The sequence below is a fragment of the Cannabis sativa genome, chromosome 9, assembly GCF_029168945.1.
Source record: "Cannabis sativa cultivar Pink pepper isolate KNU-18-1 chromosome 9, ASM2916894v1, whole genome shotgun sequence".
Classification (NCBI taxonomy): Eukaryota; Viridiplantae; Streptophyta; class Magnoliopsida; order Rosales; family Cannabaceae; genus Cannabis; species Cannabis sativa.
In genome coordinates, this window is record NC_083609.1 from 53595096 (window position 1) to 53612994 (window position 17899).

Sequence of the window (17899 nt, forward strand, 5' to 3'; positions counted from 1 at the left end):
ATCCACATGTATAGGGCCGGCCACTTTTGTAGGGTTTTACCTCTGATATTTTCATTATTTTAATGCCAAATAATTCAAACCTAACCCTAGTGGAATGCTATAAATAGATAGTGAAGGCTTCAGGAAATTTACACTTAAATTTTCTACTTTTTCATTCAGAAAAAAACTGAGCCTTCTCTCTCCCTATCTTTGGCCGAACCCACTCTCTCTCTCTTCCTCATTGAGATTTCGAAATTCTTAGTGTAAGAGTAGTGCCCACACACAGCAAGTGATAACTCAATCATCGTGAGGAAGATCGTGAAGAAAGATCATTAGAGAAGGAGTTTCAGCATCAAAGATTCAGAGAAAGAGATCCAGGTTCAGATATTGATAATGCTCTGCTACAGAAAGGAATCAAGGGCTAGATATCTTAACGGAAGGAGTCATTATATTCCGCTGCACCTAATGTAAGGTTTCCTAAACTTTATATGTGCTTATTTCATCGTTTTAGAAAGTTCATATTTAGGGTGTTAATCAACATACTTGTGAGTAGATCTAAGATTCTGGTAAAATAAATTCCAACAATCACCATATACCAAATCACACAGTTTCTCAAATCAGATTGCACTATTGTATTCGTAGACCCAAATATAAAGCGAATACCAAGTCCCGTCCCGATCTGGACAATTGAAGATATTTACGAAAATATTACTACCGTACAAACTAAGCATCAGCATGCACACCAACATGTGCCACCACTTGGCTACCTTGTGGGCATCACTTAGCTTGTATCGTGCCATCTTGAATCGCACGCTACATCTGGCACTTTTTCCTCTTGAGGTTTCTCCCACTAGGTTTACTCTTGAAGTTTTAATGTGACCATTTTTTTTCAAAAATAAAAAAAAAACAACATTATTGTTGTCAATTAATTGCAAAAGAAAAAAAAAACTTTCCATTAATAAAAGTAAATTATGAAATTCATTTTTTTTTCTCAGATTAAAAGAAAGGCTTTTTTCAGTTTTAATTAAAAAAAAAGTAATAATACTTCCAGTTGGCCAAACAAACAAATATACAACCCAAATAAAAAAAAAATACACAAATACCACTTACACACACATTCAACCCAAGATCTATGCTTTCTGGGCAACTATCGCGCAACCATTGCGCAACCACGCAACAACCCAACACAACCGAAACAAAAGTTCAACCAGAAAGAGAACCATCATTAATTCCGGCGACTTCACCTGAGAAGACAATTAGAATCAATCAAAACAAGGGCTGATTCGAATTCATGAAGAAAAAAAGTGTAGAAAAATTACTACGAAACTAAAGTTTAACTGGAAATCCATTTTAATTTGCATAAAACTAATGTTCTGACTTCAATTTTCAAATCCATGAAAGGCATATCTCAAAAAGTTGAACTGGAGTTCCCAAACAATCCAACTCAAGTATAATCCAAAAAAAAAAAATTACGTCAATACTATAGTAAAATATTTATCCTGGTGTATTTTCGTTGTTTTTCAAATTTTTAATGGTGAATTTGTTCATATTAAATCATAAAAAGACACGTAGATAGAGTTATACGTACGTGAAAATATTGTTCTGATTTTTAATGTATCACAATAGTTGTATTACAGTTGCATAAATATTTTGCTAACAGTTATTTCGTCTGATGCAACCTTCGGCCAACTACCCAGCAATTTTCATCTCATTAAAACTTTTGTCTGATGCAACCTTTGGCCAACTACCCTGCAACTATCGTCTGATTGAAACCTTCGTCTGATGCAACCACCGCGCAACCACGCAGCAACTACCCTGCAACCATCGTCTGATTGTGTAAGTAATAGCGTAAGTGGTATTTTGATAATTAAAATTACATAAAAAATATAAATGTTGTCCACACTTTATGAAAATATTTTTATAAATAAACTGTCAATTCATATTTATTATGTAATAAGAAAAACTTAAAATAACACTAAAAATCTAAGTCTTTTCACTAATTGCTTAAAAAAAAAATAACTTCCTTTTCTACAATTTTCTAAAAAGTTTCGGACCTAACTCATTCTCTAAGTTTTCTCAACCCAAAACATATATTAATAAATCTATTAAAAGACTTAAAATTTAATCTAAAATGCTAATCAACTGTTATAATGAAAATCTACTTTTCATCCAAGTTATGTATGAGATTGCATACAAATATAGTTTATATAATTAATTTAATTTGTTTGTCTATGTGTTAGCTATTGTGTCATGTATTTGGGACTTCATATTCTTTTATGAAACATTTGGGATAGACTTTTGATACTCATCAAGTTGATGTATTAGTGGAACTATACATCAACTTTATTATTCATGATTCTCTTTCAATGTGCTTTTTTTATAAATATACTTAAAACCAAATCATATCAATATCTAGAGAATTGAGATAGTAACAAAATCTACACAAATTGTTTCAAGACAATAATATTATTCATATTCATAAAGTATGCGGTAATACATAAAAATAATACATTTAAGTTTAATCATAAGAGTTAATAAGAACTACCAAATTCATTATTGAATGCTTAACTAAGCCTATTTCTTCTTTCTTCCTGATTTGCTCTTTTTGCTTCTCTTAGACTGCTTACTTCCCTTGTTTTGTACTTCACTAGCTTGGCAAGCCTCGGACAAGGATGGCGCCTCGTCCTTAGAAGCATTGGACAACGGTAAGTCACCCTCAGAACTAGCATCCACAGCACTTCCAACTCCAACTGAGCTCATTGAACCATCAACCTTATCTGGAAACAACACTCCCAAAATTTCATTTTTGGAGGGCTTGGAACTCATACTTACATACATAGCATCAGGACATGACTTGAACGGACAACATCCCCATAAGTTCACGATCACCATAGGATTGTCGATTTTCTTAAGAGCTTCAGCAATCAAATTCACATTGAGCTCTTGACTGTTGTCTCTTCTCCTTACTCTCTTGAGCACTACACAAAACAAGTGTGGTAGTTGTTCGGTTATGTACATCTTCTTCAACAAATTGACGAGTAATTCAGTACTCGAGCCAAAGTTGACACAAACTAAACATGTCAGCACCACAAGTCTCGTAACAAGAAGAGAGTAGTGTTCCATCACTGCTGTGGTAGATTTTCCTATCCAGTCAAGTGTATCTATCTTGTTGTTAAGAAATTCTTGGACTACATTGCATAAGAATGCAAGTATGGGTTCTGCATTAAATTCAAATGATCTTGTTTGACCTGCGAGGCAGATGAGCCTCTCATGGTACATAAGACATTCGACAAATGTGGATCTGGTGGATAAAAAATAACCATTGAAGCAACACAACCAGCTCAGAAGGTACTCGATAAGATACAAGAAACAACTAGGCGATATGTAGTCGTTAACTGTCCTCCAATTGGTGTTGTACGTATTTTCTAAAGCATCTTTGAAAATACTAATAAGATACTTCTCCCAAACTCCTATCTCAGATGCGTTCGCAGGGCGATCTTGTGTTGATTTTTCTCCTTTGTTGGGAGATACAGGGTTGTCTGGAAAATCTGATCCCCTAACATTGCCTAGAACTTCAAAGAATACCTTCCACGGTTTCCACTTTTCATCGCGGTTCAATTTTGTTATAATCTTCCCACAGTGTTCTCTATTCACCTTCCCAGATCCAAGAATAATCATGGCAATTCTTCCAATTCGTCCGTAAGTGGGGTTTTTACTTAGACTGTCAGACTCAGCTATGACTCGATTCAGCATACTCTTAGTAGTGTCTGTTCCTCTGAGTAAAATCAAGTTTTCGCTTGATGGTTTAGGCCATTCAGGGAATATGTAATCAACTATGTTTTCAGTAGAAAATCTGATGTACTTCAACAGATTCTCAGACTCATGATGCCTCAGCTTCAGAATTTTTGCATCCAGAAGAAATGTTGCAACCTCATAGATCAGGGTAAGAACCCTGCTTTTGAAGAAAATATTATCACAATTCTGGATCGGAAAGTTGAAAAGAACTTTGAGCCTGTCCAAAACCATGACACCAACAGAAAGCATCTCAGAACACCAATATCTTTGAGCAGCAGAAACAAGTTGGTGTAAATCAATAGATACCAACTTTCCACTATTTGATCGTTTAGCCAAATCTCTTGCCCAATCAGCCTCAGGGTTTAGAAGAAAAAATACTGGATTCAAACTATTGAACTCCCTCCAAACACCTAAAAAATTAAAACAGAACTCTCCATAATATCTAAACTCATTAACTTCTTGGGTCTCAAGACATGTAAGATATTCAAGAACGCCAACAATCTTGCCCTTCCAAAAATTCCAAAAGTAGACCAGTGACTCTATTGATACCTGGTTTTTAGATATCATGTCTTTTGAATGCTTCATACTATCAGTCACCAGTTCCTCTTGCCAATAGTACTTGGTGGGTTTTAATGAAAGGTGCACGTCGAGAATTTTTCTAGCAGATAGAACCTCACCGCTAACACACTTGTGCCTCTGCGAAGTAATCATCTGACTCATTATTGTTACCATATCACTCTGTTCATTGCAAATGATATCAGCCTCATTGCAAACAATCTCATAAAAGCTGTCTGTATCATTCCTTGCAAATGTTTTGGCTTTTATTAAGAGATCACCCTTTCCTTTGAACTGCTTTAAGGGCCAGCCCTTGTTACCTGGTGACCAAAGGGAGTTGACAAGCACATAGAACAGAATAAGATTAGCTGAGTCTTTAAATTTTCCGGCTTGTTCCAGTAGATCAACCCTGCGTAATGTATCACCAATTAGCTTGGCAATATTTGCAGCTTCCATGAAATTCTCCTTTTCTTCTTCCAACAACAAAAGTTCATCCAAGCAGCACAATGAAGTCAAGAAGTTCCGAATTGAATCCATTGAATTAAACTCCTTAACAAATTCCATCATGGAACTCTTATCTTTGATCTCAAAATAATGTAAAGCACATCTTTCCAAAAACATCTGTTCAATCTTTTTCATTTCATTGCTTCTCTCTGCAGTACTGCACTCATTTGCTGTATTTTGTTTCCAGCATTTAATGTAATCCAAGGCCATCTCAAATAATCTTCCTTTGGTGCAAGCAGTAAGACATTCTGAGAAGAAATTTTCTCTCGCATAAACATTAGCAGCAAGCTCATGACACCCCGCCAGAGAAAAGCATTCTGCAGCTTTTCGAAGCTCACCACACTTATCCAAATAAATACAACCTGGCAACAGAAAACCAATTCATAAGAAACTATTAAGGCTGCTGCTTTCAGGCTTTCGTGGCCTTTTCTTTTTGAAATAACATGAACTTGATCCTTTTTTTTTGTATTCTGTTCTAATAATTAAATACACAGTTTTTGTTTCAGTATAGTATATAAAAATAAAAATAAATCGCAAAATTATAATCTATTGATTTGAAGTTCATTTATACCTGCTCGTTCATACTCTCCCAGATCAGAGAAACATCTGGCAGCAGAGTCAACCTTGCCAATAGCTTCAAATATTTCAGCAGCTTCCCTGAAGATGGAATTAGCTTCATCAGGATTTGCAATGCGCGTCCGATCAGCCATAGCCTTGAGTCCAGAAGCTTTAGACAATCTCTCCCAATATGTATCGCCAGCTCTTTCAAAGCACATCGTCGCCATTTCATAGTTGTGCTCATGAAAGAGCTGTTTAGAAAGAGAATAAAAATGATTTAAGGATACAAATAATAAGCAATTTCAACTTTCTATGCCACTATTCACAACAAAAAAAACAAAACCTTAATGCCCCTTGATCATCCCCACATTGAAGCAGCAATGGAGATTCCCCATATATCAAACTGGTTTCTGGTTTCAAGGGATCAATAGACTGCGGAAAGAAATGATAAATGAGTTCAATGATGCTTTGTGACAGTTTCAGAATACCAGCATGGGTACGAAAGTTTTGAGACAAGTGGAAAACATCAGATATCAATCCTTTCTCTTTTCTCTTTTCATTTTCATTCTTGGATTCCAATACAAACTTCTTGTAAAATAGATGGCGTATGTCTTGGAACCTAAAATCAACTCCCCTTGCAATGGTCTGTGCAGTGTCACCGGAAAAAACAAACCCCTCTTCAACATTTCCACACATATGCTTAAACAAAGTGATTTGACTCATTGTAAGATCTTGAACCTCATCAATATAAACAAAGTTCATTTTGTCCGCCTTATATCTTTCATGCTTGAGTCTAGAGTGAAGATCATTAACAAAATCAGCAAGATCAAATTCACCATATTCCATTTTCTTTTTTTCATAGATCTGAAATATATCATATATTCTCTCTCTTTTCCTGAGTTAAATTGGAGGAACGCCCCTCTGACATTTTAAGATAATCCTCACGGCTTAGCTTACTGTCGCTTGCATCAATGGATTGCAGACCACCTTTGATATGAGAAATTATCTCAATGAAGACTCGAGAAGGATCAAGCCTCTTCGTTGAATCGGAATTAAAATGAGGCCAATATAAAGCACTAAACTTCTCATAGTTGACTTCCTTGTTCCTTAAGAAGTTCTGAAGCAACACTGATCTTGAAATTCTAACTTGATCAGATGAAAGTTCTTCCACAGTAAGGAATCTTTCAAAATAAGAGTTACCCAATGTTCCATCTAGCATCATTAAGAACTTGTGAAATGTTATGACCAATGGGTAGTTATTAGCAGGGATGTCATAAAAAGAGTCTGGGATATTTTTGAACTGTTCTTCTTCATCACCTATATCATCAATATCAGTCAAACTACTTTCATCTAGATTGCGACCACCACAAGCAAACCTGTCCAAGTAACAAAAACATCATGATATATGATTAAAAAGTTCTTACAATTAACATACAATCTTAGTTTAGCACTGAATCAACATATAACCACCATGGTGAAACACATTTACACACCTTTTCAAGTCAGAAACATGTTGCTTGACGGCATTGCACAACTTAGGACTAACTGTAACGAAAAGCTGACGCAAAACTTCATTCCTCTTCTCCAACAGCTGATCAGGTTCCATACTATTTTGACTAGTTTTCATTCCATAGAAAACATCCATAGCAAAATGGTGCAATTGCTCTCTTTGGAATAGTTTCATCGTCAAAACAGTAGTTTTTCCAGTCCCCGACCTTCCAAGTATAAAGCTGCTTTTATTAAACAGAATGGTCTCCATTTGTTCATCCGTTACTTCATACGGAAGATCAATTTCCCTACCATCACGATCAGATAACAAGTGGTTTACTACACCATGAGACAAGGAGTAGAATTTCATCAGGAGCAAACTCTCGCTGACCTTCGAATTCTCCACATAACTTCTTCCATCAGAAGATGAACAAATTAATTCACTCTCAGATTCTTTGTTTGAGAGATCCTTTAGCCGAACAAAATCCAAAGAGGGTGGCCAATCCTTTGGTAGTTCCAGGTTTCTAGAAACAGAATAAAAACATATCAAAAACACAATATGATAGGAGTTGTTCAAATGCAAAAATACCTACCCGTTGACAAGTCTTTCGTTGCAGAGGTTGACATAATCATCTGTGTACTTTCCAAAAATACTGTCAAGGCGTTTTATCAGTTTTGGTACATCATCTGGAGGCAAAACATCCCATATCTTCAATACTTGCATGTATTTGATATCCTTAGTGTTGGGAAAACCTATTGCAATTAACCACAATATTTTCCCTCTTTGTATGTCAAAAGTGGGATACTTATCAAACACCACAACAAGCAATTATTAAATATAAACCAAAGCACCACAAGCAATATAAAATACACAAATCAAGAGTAAAAGTGAGACACCAAGATTTTACGTGGAAACCCAATGCGGGAAAAACCACGGGACCGTAGTCCGCTCAAATCATCCACTATCACCAAAGTTTAATAATGGGGCTACAAAGTTCTTCTCTAGTAAACTAGAGACTCACAACAACATCAAGATTAAACAATCTTGGATCAATACAACTTTACTCATCATCTCAAAAAATGGATACACAAGTAGAAAAAGTTTGGGTCTCACCAAGTGGGTATTGTAGAAGAGCACCTTAGAGAGGACAATCGCCAAATCGGAACCGGTAGATGGGTAGAGCGTCTTGCAAGGATTCACCACCCAAAATTTGAGCTAAAATGGATAAGAATCCACCACTTGATCTTCAATGCAAAATGGCAAAACCCCTTTCTCTCTCTAGCTTTCTTTCTCTTCTTTCCCCCTCTTTTTCTTTCTTCTCTCTTTTTCTTTCTTGCTGCTCACGAAGCACTCATGCTTCTTTTCTTCTTTTTTTTTTTTCTTTAATTGATTCAAATAAAATGGGCCTAAGCCCTTATTGGTCCAGCCCACCAATAAAGGGGCGGACCCAACAAATCTCCCCCTCCGCCTCAGTTGGTGGGCTCTACTAAGCCCGCTCTTCGCCTACAAGCTTTGAGCTTCTCTTTAGGCAAAGCCTTTGTCAACATATCGGAACCATTCTCACTGGTATGCACCTTTTCTAAGTGCAATTCTTTCATCTCAAGCACATCACGAATCCAATGATATCTAACATCAATATGCTTGGATCTTGAATGGAATGTTGAATTCTTGGAGAGGTGAATGGTACTCTGACTCACAATAGAAAATGTATCTTTCTTCTTGCTGCAAGCCCAACTCTTGTAGGAACTTTTTCATCCATAAAGCTTCTTTACAAGCTTCAGTTACAGCTATGTATTCAGCTTCTGTAGTAGACAAAGCAACACACTTCTGTAACCTCGATTGCCATGAAACAGCTCCCCCTGCAAATGTCATCAAGAATCCTGAAGTGGATTTCCTAGAATCACAATCACCAGCCATGTCTGCATCTGTGTACCCATCAAGCATAGGTTCACCACTACCAAAGCATAAGCACAACCTGGAAGTACCTCGTAGATATCTCAATATCCATTTCACTGCTTCCCAATGATCTTTACCAGGATTAGAAAGGAATCGGCTAACAACTCCAACTGCATGAGCAATATCTGGCCTCGTACAAACCATAGCATACATCAAGCTGCCAACTGCAGATGAGTAAGGTATTGAAGCCATTTCTTGTTTATCCTTCTCACTTGTAGGACATTGTTTGGAGCTTAGCTTGAAATGGGCTGCAAGTGGAGAACTAACTGCTTTAGCTTTGCTCATGTTAAATCTTTCAAGAACTTTTTCAACATAAGCTTCTTGAGATAACCAAAGTTTCCCATTCTTCCTGTCACGAGAAATCCTCATTCCAAGTATCTGTTTCGCCGATCCTAAGTCTTTCATAGCAAAAGACTTGCTCAACTCTTCCTTTAGCTTCTCAATCTTTTTGACATCATGGCCAACAATCAACATATCATCAACATACAGCAGGAGAATAATGAAATCATCATCAGAAAACTTCTTTGTAAACACACAATGATCAGAAGTAGTTCTGGTATATCCATGGCTCGACATGAAGGAATCAAACTTCTTGTACCACTGTCTAGGTGCCTGTTTGAGTCCATATAAGCTTTTTCTAAGCTTGCACACAAGATTCTCTTTTCCCTTGACTTTGAAACCCTCTGGCTGCTCCATGTAAATTTCTTCTTCCAAGTCACCATGAAGAAATGCAGTTTTCACATCAAGTTGTTCTACTTCTAAATTCAAGCGAGCAGCTAAACCAAGAACAACTCTAATAGAGGACATTTTCACAACAGGAGAAAATATTTCTTCAAAGTCAATACCTTTCTTCTGACTGAACCCTTTCACAACCAATCGTGCCTTGTACCGTTGTGAGCCATTGTTTTCTGTCTTATGCCTGTAAACCCATTTGTTCTTAAGAGCTTTCTTCCCTTTAGGCAACTTCACCAAGTCATATGTGTGATTCTCATGCAGGGATCCCATCTCATCTTGCATGGCTCCATCCCACTCATTCTTGTGCTTATGTAGAATGGCTTCTTGGTAAGTTTCTGGCTCTCCCCCATCAGTGAGCATTACATACTCATGAGGATTGTATCTTGAAGTTGGTTTACGCTCTCTTGTGGATCTTCTTACTGGAGTCTCAACTGGTGGTGGTGGAGGTGCTTCTTGATCCTGTTCAGTTGGCTCACCATCATCATGAACATCATAATCAATATTCTCACCACGATCTTCTTGTTCATCTGCTTCTTCATTGACATGCTCTTCATGGTTTTCTTGTTCATCTCCCCCATGATCATCATGCACTAGGGGTGAAGGAACTGAGCTAGTACTCATAGGAACATCAGGATGGAACTTTTGCTTCTGAACTTTGTCACTGTCTTCAAACATTTGATCTTCAAGAAACACCACATCCCTGCTTCTGATAATCTTCTTGTTCACTGGATCCCATAATCTGTACCCAAACTCTTCATGACCGTACCCCAAGAAAATACATGGTTTTGCCTTATCATCAAGCTTGGATCTCTCATCTTTAGGAATATGAACAAATGCTCTGCACCCAAAGACTCTCAAATGACCATATGAGACATCTTTCCCTCTCCATACTTTCTCAGGTACATCACCGTTCAGAGGAACTGAAGGAGAAAGGTTAATCAAATCAACTGCAGTTCTCATAGCCTCCCCCCAAAAGGACTTAGGTAGCTTGGCATGGGAAAGCATACACCTAATCCTTTCTTCAATTGTTCTGTTCATTCTTTCTGCCACACCATTATGTTGAGGAGTTTTTGGAACTGACTTCTCAAGCTTGATTCCATGGAGTCTACAATAGTATTCAAATGGACCCCTGTACTCACCACCATTATCTGCTCGAACACACTTCAACTTTCTTCCAGTTTCTCTTTCAATCTTGGCATGAAGTTCTTTGAAAGCATCGAGCACCTGGTCTTTAGATTTCAAAGCAAAAACCCAAACTTTTCTAGAATGGTCATCAATAAAAGTAACAAAATAAAGTGCACCTCCAAGAGTTCTAGTTTGCATAGTACAGACATCAGTGTGAATCAGATCAATAACATTAGGTCTTCTAGATGGTGGACGTGTATGAAAAGAAACTCTATGTGTTTTTCCAGCTAAGCAATGATCACAAGTTTTAAGAGGCATACCTTGCAGATTCGGTAAGAATTGCTTTCTAGCAAGAGTTTGAAGTCCTTTCTCGCTGATATGACCGAGCCTCTGGTGCCAAAGATCAATGTTTGCATCTTTTTGAACTGCATTAATCTCTCCTTTGTGTAGCTTAGCTTCCATGACATAAAGAGTATTCACTTTCTTTCCTCTCGCCACTACAAGAGAACCATTGGTGAGCTTCCATTTACTTTCACCAAACCAGTTTATGAACCCCTCATCATCAAGTCTTCCAGTAGATATCAAGTTAAGGCGAATGTCTGGAACATGCCTAACATCTTTGAGAATCAATTTGCTACCAACACTGGTTTCCAAGCAAATATCTCCAATACCCACAATCTTTGATGCACCATTGTTTCCCATTCTGACAGTGCCAAAATCACCAGTAGTGTAAGAAGTGAAGAAATCACTACGAGCAGTAACATGGAATGAAGCGCCAGAATCAATCACCCAATTACAATCTTGGGTAGCAAGACTAACACACCCATCATCACATACAATGACAACATCACCTTCAGTGGAAACTGTATTAGTCACTTTCTCATTTTTCTTTCCTTGATTCTGCTCTCTTTTCAATATTCTGCAATCCCTTATTAAGTGACCTGGCTTGTTACAATGATAACACTTGATATCTTTTCGAGACTTGGATCTTCTTCTAGAACCATGCTGATTTTTAGTCTGACTTCGTCCCCGCCTGTCATGCTTTTCAGTAACAAGAACCCCAGAGGAAGAAGAAGATTCACCTTGTGCTTTCCTTCTGGCCTCTTCATTAAGCAAACTATCTTTGACCAAATCCATAGTCAAAGTCCCTTCTGGCGTGGAATTAGAAACCGTTATCACCAACGTTTCCCAACTGTCAGGTAAAGAACTGAGGAGTAATGATGCTTGCATCTCATCATCCATATTCATCTTCATGGCAACTAACTGGTTTGCAAGACTCTGAAATTGACTTGTATGCTCAACCATACTACCACCATCCTTGTACTTCAAATTTACAAGTCTTCTAAGTAGAGAAATCTTATTGCCAGCCGTTCTCTTCGCAAAGAGATTTTCTAGCTTTTTCCAAACAACATCAGCTCTGGTTTCATTAGAGATGTGCTCATGAAGATTTATATCCATCCATCGTCTAATATAGGCAATGGCTTTTCTATGTTGAACTTCCCATTCCTCATCATCTAACTTAGACGGCTTCTCACTACCTTTAATAGGTTTGTACAAATCTTTACAATAGAGCAAATCTTCCATCAATTGCTTCCAAGCAGAATAATTTGATAAGTTCAATTTCATCATTCCATCCGACTCATCCATTTTTCAACACACAAGAATTCAACACCAATCAACCTTTGCTCTGATACCACTTGTTGGGAAAACCTATTGCAATTAACCACAATATTTTCCCTCTTTGTATGTCAAAAGTGGGATACTTATCAAACACCACAACAAGCAATTATTAAATATAAACCAAAGCACCACAAGCAATATAAAATACACAAATCAAGAGTAAAAGTGAGACACCAAGATTTTACGTGGAAACCCAATGCGGGAAAAACCACGGGACCGTAGTCCGCTCAAATCATCCACTATCACCAAAGTTTAATAATGGGGCTACAAAGTTCTTCTCTAGTAAACTAGAGACTCACAACAACATCAAGATTAAACAATCTTGGATCAATACAACTTTACTCATCATCTCAAAAAATGGATACACAAGTAGAAAAAGTTTGGGTCTCACCAAGTGGGTATTGTAGAAGAGCACCTTAGAGAGGACAATCGCCAAATCGGAACCGGTAGATGGGTAGAGCGTCTTGCAAGGATTCACCACCCAAAATTTGAGCTAAAATGGATAAGAATCCACCACTTGATCTTCAATGCAAAATGGCAAAACCCCTTTCTCTCTCTAGCTTTCTTTCTCTTCTTTCCCCCTCTTTTTCTTTCTTCTCTCTTTTTCTTTCTTGCTGCTCACGAAGCACTCATGCTTCTTTTCTTCTTTTTTTTTTTTCTTTAATTGATTCAAATAAAATGGGCCTAAGCCCTTATTGGTCCAGCCCACCAATAAAGGGGCGGACCCAACACTTAGTGATGTCCACAGTAATGATTACAATCATGCCTTCGGCCTTAATTCTCATTATCTGCAAAGAACTTCCTGATTCTATATGCGGTCTCTTAGGCCTCCACCCACTGGATAGCTTAAGAAGAAGGTTTAAAATTGACTTTCTTTTTCGAATTGATGTCAGTTTTTTAAATGACTTCAAAAAATTATCACTGAATAGAACCTAAACTTTGGAGTGTCACAAGGATGGAAAAATATATTAGAATGTAAATGTCAGACAGAAACTCAAAGCCACCAATTATAATCAACAAGTGTATGACATTAGTAAAGAGCAATTGAGCACTAAAAACCATACCTTCCACTTTGCATTTCTGAAAAGCACACTATCAGCATTAAGAAGATCATCGAATTGATCAAGCTCTTTCTTGATCTCTATCATAGCCTTAGCCAAACTGACATCCTCATCAGCATTGTAGAAAGAGTGACGCTTTTTTGCATCAATGACGAGCATCTCCCAAATAGATTGACAATTAGCAAGGGTTCTTTCATCACCTAGTATCCACAAGGAATGCCTGGAGAGATCAATAGAACAAGCAGATTTTACTCACACTTGATAAAAACCATGCAACAACATACTTAAGAGGAGAAAAACAAATAGTGCCATACCTAGCTCTAGTGAGAGCAACATTGACTCTCTGAGGTTTGGATATGAAATCCAATGACTGGCCTATATCAGATCTTACAGTAGACAATACTATAATGTCTTCCTCCCCGCCCTGGAACCCATCAATTGTTTCCACCTTCACACGAAAGCCATCAAATTTTTCATACTTCTTCCCAAGTTTTTCTTGTATTGCTACCACTTGGGCAGAGTAAGGAGACACCACACCAATACTAAGTTCAATTTTGGTCTCACGCCAAGCTGTGTAAAAACCAAATGTGACGAAATCACAATTAAACAATTGAAAATGTATGGTTTACGCTCTTCTTATTCAGAGAAAATAAGAAGAATAAAAGAAAAAACTGTTGTAAATTTTTTTTTCTCTAAATAGTAAAATTCTGGTATTCTCAGTTTATCATCAATACGTAATGAAAAAACACACAGCAAAATTGATTTACAACTTCCTTGCAAATTGGACTTAGTAAAAATAAAACTGAATAACAAAAACTAGTTTTGACAATTTAAATCAAGATTGAGATAAACTAACACCTTTGTAGATCATAAATTCATAACTAAGTTACTAACATCATAAATTCACATTTAATACCTTTGTAGAGATTGTGCAGTATTTTGATGACTAGAGCAGCCTCAACCATATTTTTACGACTACGGCCATCATCATCTTTCTCTTCTCTTCCACCAACAACATTTATGAAAGAATAAGTACCAAACATTGACCCTGGAAGATAATGCTTTTCATAGCTTTCCCTTTTAACATTAGGAGCATCCAGAATCTGGTTATGATAGAAGTTTGCATTCGGGAAAGAACAGATTGATGGATGCATTCTGTACTGAGTATTTAGGAGATGTCTTGAATGGTTCAGTGAGCTCAACCTTTGAAACAAACTTCTTCCAAAACTAGCTTCCTCAGAAATCTGTTGAAGAAAAAAAAAAGCAATGTAGATAAGGAATGATGCATTCAAAGTAAGGATGAAAGAAAAAAAAAAGAGAGAGAAGTAACAATTGAAAGTGTATACATACTTTGCTTGTAACAGTAGCTGGTAACTGCCACTCGTCACCGAAAAGAACTGCATGCTTTATACCTGGAATTTGAAGAGGTATGGTTGACTCACACTCTTTCAGTTGTGCAGCTTCATCAATGACCAAGACGGCCAATGGCTTGATATTCATACGGTGAAGCTTATAAGAACTCGATGCAGTGGAAAATATCAATGAAGCTCTTTGAAAACAGAAGTCTGTTATTGCTTCTTCACATCTAAAATTTGGAAATTTAAGCATTTTAAGGGAACCATGAAGGTTTCTCAAGATAGAAAGGCATTCATTTCTGACCGAGGACAAGGAAGAGATATTGACAAATGAATCAGTATGATCATCAATTACTTCACCATGAGAAAAGGTCTTTTCTAGTTCTTCAGAAACCACGGTATCTTCAAACAGAAGTGTTTCAAAACGATCAAGTAATTCAGTAAGGGCTATCATGTTTAGAAAATTTTGATCCATGATGTAACTTTGAGGTAAATGTGTACATAAGATCCAAATGCATTTTCTCAACTGCTCAACAATGGAAACAAATCTTTTTCTCACATAGTCAAGAAATGATTCTAACTTCTCTGTGCTCCCTTCCTCTTTAATTTTACTTTCAGAGCTTTGTTCTTGTTCTCTTATCAATTCATTTTCCAGGGAAACATGGTACTGAGAAACACAATTTTCAAGAAAGTTAATCATGGAAGTGAAGCAATTGTTCCAACCAAGTGATCCTAAACACTCAGTGAGCCTTTGAACTCGATGTTCCAAAAATACATCTTCAATATCTGACCCAACTTTGAGTCTCTCCTTATTGCCAAACAGAAGAATATCTCCTAATGAACAGAACATGAGTTTAGATTCTGTAACTATCTTCAGTACTCGAGAAGCCACTTCAGTTATCGCAACATTTGTTGGTGCACAAACAAGAGTTCTATAGTTCATCTTCAAGAGAGAAACAAGAAGGGTAGCATTGGTTTTCGTCTTCCCAGTCCCAGGCAGACCCCATATAAGCTCAAAAGCATCTCTGTTCTCGCAATGCATCATGTGAAGACAGGCAAGAACTGCACCAATCTGAGACTCATTCATATTAGGAGATAGACTCTTCACCAACTTCTCATCAGATTTGCTACAGTTCTCCTCGGAACAGGCATCACAGTTTCCCCTAACCTGTTAAAATGAAATGAAAAACCAATCATCGTCAATGATATTAACTGAGCAAAATTTGCAAATTTAAAAACTTACCAAAGAACGGTTACTTAGAACGTAATCAAGCATCCTCAGATTGTTTGACATGTGCAATGATCTCCAAACTCTTTTGTTGGTAGTTAAATTCCCCAAGTAAACAACAAACAACTTTGTCTCCATATGCAAATCTAGCTCAAACTTTTTTGAAGACATGACTTTGAAATAAGTAATAGAAGTACTATCATCCCTGCTCTCATCTTCTGTGGTAGAAGAACTACTATTATCCCTGTTCTCATTCTCTGTGATATAAGAGACTGATAAAAAGGACCATGATCTGCCTGTCCTCTCTAAGTCAGAAAACGTTTCTGGTATAGCATTGACTAAAATCAACATGTCTCCAGGCAAAGTTTTGTAAGACTCCTTGCTCCTATCACTGAATCTGTTCTTCCAGTTATCAACTCTAACTTGATACATGTTTTGTCGGTATGGCTTCGTTTCATTGAAAGCAACTACCTCAGCAAAAGGTAATCTATACAGTTCCTCCATACTTGGGTATAACTGCGCTCGAGTTTCTTCCAATAGAGGGTAGACAAACGATCCCAAATAATGCTGAATTGATTGGAATGATTCGGGAATCGTTTCCACCTGGAAAAAAATGAAGGTTTGGTTAGGTAAGGAAACTTGCACCTTCTATACAAACTGAATGGAAAAGCTCAACTGGTTTGTGTTTAAACTTTAAACCAAAGTGTTATGGTCAATACTCAATTTCCACCAAAAATATAGTTACACTCAAATGATATGCTATTTGACTATGAATACGAAGAAATAAGACTAATTCCACTGAGAAATAACAATATAGAATGAAAAGCTTCTTTATCATTGTTATAATCTGATACTTGGATCAAAAGTATGCCCACAATATTTGGATCATTGTTACTAAAATGGGTTTCCCCTGTGATCTCATGCTCAAATATTTCAGGCAAGAACTTTGTCATAATGGTTCAAGTATCCAAAAAACTGAACAATGATTCTGTAAAAACCCAACTAATAAACAGAGAAGATATATAAATAAAAAAAGAAAAAAAGAACCACTTGACAAAATCCAAAGTAAAATATGAAGATTGATGAACAAAGTTATATGTATAGGCTAAAAACCTTATCTTTATAGAGATTTTCATTGGAAATGTCATGAAGAGTCCAAGAAAACACAGTTTGAGTGAACTGATCATCAGTAGAGTCTTTCTCTCCCCTATCTGAAGTTTCCATCATCATCATAATCTCCTTTACCTTTTTCCACAGGAACTTATTTTCTCTGCATTAAAAAACTTAGAGCAACTATTCTACAACAAACATTTTCCACCACAACCCATTTTAGAGTAAAGAAAAAACAGAAAACAAAATTATGGGTCTAATTTTCAGTTCCAAGAAAATATAGTTCAATTACAGGGATGAAAACGAAGCGTCAAAGGAAAAAACTAATTACTTTTTTTACATTGGAAGTTGTTTAAAAATATTTGTTGTATAAAGTAATAGCATTGTTATGCTACCGGTGGTGCCTAACACCTTTAAGTCGTGTCGTTTTATGATTGGCTAGCGATACTTTTAAAAAATTATTATATTAAATTATATATAACCCGATATTTAATTAGACCAACAAAAATATTGATATTAATATGTAGGAAGACTGATCCCTTTTAGCATTTCTAAAGTACTATACCACCATTAATCTATTATCTATGTGTAGAGACTAGAGATAGACTGTAAAATAAAGGAAACACACGTCAATCCAATCCAAGTACAGTGATGATCACCATTTCTATCACTTTCCAGTGTCCTTGCCAGGCACCACCTACACCTACAACTACCAGTTACAACACTACTTTCTATGGGCCATGTTAGCAACGCGGTGATATTTTATAAT

At 36.7% G+C, this 17899-nt stretch overlaps 1 pseudogene; it reads right to left on the bottom strand.

Moving 5' to 3' along the window:
• Positions 1-2224: 2224 nt before the first annotated feature.
• LOC115721927 (uncharacterized) lies at positions 2225-17357 on the bottom strand (annotated as a pseudogene).
• Positions 17358-17899: the final 542 nt, after the last annotated feature.